This window comes from Ictidomys tridecemlineatus, chromosome 2, assembly GCF_052094955.1.
Source record: "Ictidomys tridecemlineatus isolate mIctTri1 chromosome 2, mIctTri1.hap1, whole genome shotgun sequence".
Taxonomy (NCBI): Eukaryota; Metazoa; Chordata; class Mammalia; order Rodentia; family Sciuridae; genus Ictidomys; species Ictidomys tridecemlineatus.
Window position 1 is genome coordinate 68,129,987 of NC_135478.1, and position 5,198 is coordinate 68,135,184.

A 5,198-nucleotide genomic window follows, 5' to 3' on the forward strand; every position below is an offset into this window, starting at 1 on the left:
CTTATGAATTCATAAACACTGATTCAATGAACTATAAAGGTCTATGAGTATAAATTTTGTATCATCTACCCTTTTGTTCAAAACAGCCTTTACTTCCCATGATTCTGATATTAAGCAACACATTCTAATTTTACACTCCATAAATACCTCTGGTGGCATAATTTACATAAGTCTTGGCAATAAATAATAATAGAAAATGTCCTTACATATTTATCTTAATATTTTTACATTGTCTCTGACCATTATATGTCTTTTTTAATGGGGTTTGTAAAGATATTTCTCTAATACTCTGAATGATTGCAGACACATACGCAATGCTGCTTGATTTCCTGTGACTAAGTTAAAAAAGTGAAGTTAGTCATAAACCACTTTTTTATTGGAGTATTCAGAGAACATAAGGTATTTGGACTCTTGAAAACTCTTAGAGATTTACTCAGAATAACATCTACATTTGAGACAAACACAGGTATACTCATTGGGAGATAAAATCTCTCCTCAACACTCTCCTCGGAGTCTTAGCTACATCCTTATTCCAGAGAGTATAAATCAGAGGATTCAGAGTGGGAGTAATGATGCTATAGAACACAGAACCAACTTTGTCTTGCGTGGAGTGCGCTGGGACCTGGTTCTCATGTATGAGAAGATGCAGGCACCAAACCAGAGAGAGAGACCACAGTGAGGTGGGAGCTGCAAGTGGCAAAGGCATTTCTCTTACTCCCAGCTGAATGCATCTCAATGACACTGTGCAGGATAAAGCCATAGTATGTAGAAACCAGGATGATGGGGAGGAGGAGAAGCACTATGGTGCTGATATATGCTGTGGTCTCATTAACAGTGACATCAACACACACCAACTTTACAACAGCTGGATACTCACAGTAGAATTGGTGTATTTTCCGAGTTCCACAGAAAAGAAAGTGCATCAAGATGACTGTGTGAATTAGGGAGTTCAGAGATGCCCCCAACCATGAGGTGAGGGCCATCATCAGTGCCACCTTCCTGCTCATGAGCACAGTGTAATGCATAGGATGACAGATGGCAACATACCTGTCACAGGACATGGGAGCTAGCAGAAGACACTCAGCACTACCCAGAGACAAATAGAGAAAGTGCTGGGTGGCACATCCCAGGAAGAAGATGGACTTGCTGCCAGACAAGTAGTTGGTAGTTATCTTGGGGATGGTTGTGCAGACGTGCATCAGGTCCATGAGGGAGAGCTGGCTGAGCAGGAAGTACATGGGGGTGTTAAGTCCACGATCCACACAGATGAGGAGGATGGTGAGGGTGTTGCCACTCAGTGCAACAAGGAAGATCACCATGGTCAGGCAGAAAAGAAAAAGGTGGGTTGGGGAGTCATCAAAGAGCCCTTCAAGGATGAAGTCTGGCAGAGATGTCTGATTCCTCAGCCACATGCTCCCTTCTCAGCCCCTGGGGAAACAGGGAGTAGAGACAAATTTTGATGCCCAAAATATGGGATCCTTCATACATGATGATAAGCACTTTGATCCAAGAAAACATTTGTGGAGAGATTTTTTTCCTACATGTAATTATCCAGCACCTGAAATTATTGAAATATATATATATATTTAAAACAGGCATTATAAGGTGAAGATAGCATAAAGCAGGGCGGACAAGAGGCCGACTAAATCTGAAAGCTTGAGCTGTAACTCCACAAAGGAAGACAAAAAAATGTCAGGTGTGCTTGCCTATGGAATCAGTGGCTGGGATTCTTTTTTTATTGACTGTTTTTAGTTATGCAAAATATTTGAGTTTGTTTTAACATAATTCTAACGCATAAAATATAATTTGCTTTAATTCAGTCCCTAGTACTTCCCCTTTCTCTCTCCTTCTCCCTTTCTCTTTTCCCTTTCCTCTACTCTACTGATCATTCTGCTATTGATTTATATTTCTTCATTAGTTACTTTTGGATATACATCCAGATTAGATCCATATGGTATGTTTATATAGGCACCTGGGAAATTTAGGTCAGATTTCTTTTTTTTTTAATATTTATTGTTTAGTTCTCGGTGGACACAACATCTTTGTTGGTATGTGGTGCTGAGGATCGAACCCGGGCCGCACGCATACCAAGCGAGCACGCTACCACTTGAGCCACATCCCCAGCCCTAGGTCAGATTTCTAATGAGGCTGAATGCACACCCCTAGCCCAGAATTCAAAGAACCTAAAAGAGAATCCTGGGGAAGGTAGAGCAACTGAAGGCCCAGCCACTGCTCCATGTCAGTGAGGTGTGAGCCAGCTGACCAGCAACAACATATTAGTACTACAGGATGGCTGCTTCCTTTCTAGCCTCTAATCTCCCAGGAAACTCCTCTAAGATCCACCTTAAACAGAAAAGATGGATTAGAGAGAATTTGGTGAAATGTAGTTCATCCTAGCCAACCTCACACATCACAAATTCACAACAGTCCATCTTCTGTCAATTTGAAACACACATATCTTTTTCAGTCAGGTTAATCTCCAAATACAACAGTTACCTGCCTAAAAAATACAGTACATCCAGCATGAAAGCAAATGTTAACCCTTTCTTCAGGCAAAAATCCACAGTTCTTTAATTTGCCTATGGGAGACAGTCATTCTTCTGAAACATGTGACCCTTTTGTCTCCTAGTACTTCAAAATTATCTGGTTAAGATATATTCAGAATATTCATGTGGAAACAAGAAATAAATCCTCATTACTCCTACCCACAGAATAGATCATCTTATCCAAAAAAGTATTTACCCATTCTTTAGCTATCAGCCATTTCCTCACTCAGTTCTAGAATCTGCCAAACAGAACCATGAACAAACCAGGCATGGTAGCAGGGGTAAAGATTATCCCTGGATTTAGCACAATGGACTTCTACTCACCAAGGTAAATCTGCCTGAAGCAACTGCTAAATACCCACTGCCAACAGCAAAAAACAACCTGAGTTGATAGCACCCTGATAGTATTGGACTACTTTTAACATAAAATGGACACTTGTGGGTTTTTTTTTTGTTTGTTTGTTTTTTATTTTGTGATTCCATTTTCTGAGAGTTGGGATGTCCCTGCTGCCACTTTAGGATCCTCATAATAACTGAATCAGCAGGTGAAGAAGTTCACCCTATGGCACGGAGTGATTGATTCTGACTAGGAAGGGGAAACTGAGTTGTTACAACTACACAATACAGAGGAGGAAAAGCAAGTATGAAATCGGGACATTTTCTAAAGTTCCTCTTCAAACTCCCAGGTCCTGTAATGTAGAGCAATAGAAAAGTAAAGCCCAAGTCAGATCATGCTGATAATAGCTCACATCCTTCAGAAAGAAAGTTTTGGGTCACCCTACCAGTCCAGAAACAATGACTACCTATGAACCAAGGAAATATGGACTGGGAAGTGAAATAGGATAGTTATAAACACCAATAATGACCATGTGGAAAACTCTCAGGAACACAAACTACCATAGTTTGTGCATTTCTTCCTAATGCTGATAAGAATATTATCCATTAATATTATAGAAGTCAAGTGTTTATTTCATTTTCATCCTCTTATCAAACATAAGAGGAATTAATAAAACCTCATATCATATTTGAGTATTTCAATAACTAGATATAAAAGGAGGAGAATGAATCAGTAGGGATAGAATAAATTTCACACAAAATACAAAAAAGGATTTTTTCCCCTAAATGAGGAAAGGATTGTATATTTTACATACTCTTCTTGGAAAAAGAAGATGATAGAATAGTCATATCAGACTAGGTAAAAGGATATTTTATGTTGTCTTTATTTGACTATTGATTATAATTTTTGAAAATGTGAATGGATGCTGTGTTGACACAAAACAAAGCAACAATACCTATGCTCTAGGAAGACTTGTGAGGATCATGACATTCATAAGAGTGAACACAAATAATTAAAAATATGTGAGTATTAAAAAAACTTAAAAAATAAAAACAAAAAACACAGGACTGAATGCTTTCTGATCAAATATCATTTTTTTCCAGGAAATAAAGAGCTCACATTCATTTTTCCTGTGCCCTAGGGTCACTCTAGGATTTTTTTGGCAGTCATGTCATATTTCACACTCAGCTTCTGTAGACTAAGAGAATAATTTCAACACTGCTCCCCCTGATTACTCCAACCAAGTCAAGATGGTCTACAAACATCCTTTCTACCTAATTATCCATACATATCTCTTTTTCCTCATTAGTTTCTAACTATATCTGTAAACCTCCATAGTACAAGTTTTCCACCATCTGACTCTATTCCTCTTCCTCCCTTAGGTAACCCGCCTAATAATTTTTCAATCTTACTTGTGGCCCTTAAATTACATTTTTTGGTTCAATGTTTTGTTTTGTTTTGTTTTTGTGCCTTCTCAGGAAGAATTCTCATGGGCTAACCAAATGTCTTCCTCGATTTAAAGGATAATCTCACAATGCTCTAGTTTCTAATAAAACCTCAAGCAACAGCACTATCTTACCTGGAATTTCCTGTGCAGAAATTTGTAGACAGAATAAGCACAGAAGTGAAATGGAGAAGGAAGAACAGTCCTCCCAGACACACTTTGGCTATTGGTCTTCCACACAAGCACTTGCTGAAGTATTCCTCAGACTCCTCCTCCAACCCTGGAAATTGCCATCTCCTAGTAGTATACCAGAGAGGACATTGGTCCAGCACAGTCATCATGATTTGAACTAATTACTCTAGTGATGGAGCATCACAGAAACATTAGGATATGGGGTTCTGTGACCCTCTCAATATCTGTGCTCATATTTTGAGCCCCATGAGCCCACAGAAGTACAGATTAAGTAACTTAATGCATTTGGCCCCTCCTAGTTGGAACTTGGTATGGTATATATGTTTCCTCTGTCCCTGAACATATATTTGAACTACTTTTCATTACCAGGTTGAGAGCCGGGAAATAGGAATGGCCATTCATGTTACCTGAGTAAGATGCTAAACATAATACCAGCTTAATCTTCAATGCTCCCAGAGTCCAACAAGGATCCACTTTGCAGTCTCTGTGGTTTGGAATCACTAAGGTACCCTCTTTCTAGCTTTATCTTCAATCCCTACTTAGTAACATGTATATGTTATGCAGTTACTAAGCTCCTTCTGAACTATGTTTCCTCAACAGTAATCACAAGGGTTAGAAGAGGTCATACTTGGCCTGGCATGAGTCTTTCATGAGAAAAGAGGAGCATACTCCATGAAAG

At 39.0% G+C, this 5,198-nt stretch overlaps 1 pseudogene; it reads right to left on the reverse strand.

Annotated features, from left to right (window-relative positions):
- Window positions 1–472: 472 nt before the first annotated feature.
- LOC144369820 (olfactory receptor 2AE1-like) lies at window positions 473–1,422 on the reverse strand (annotated as a pseudogene).
- Window positions 1,423–5,198: the final 3,776 nt, after the last annotated feature.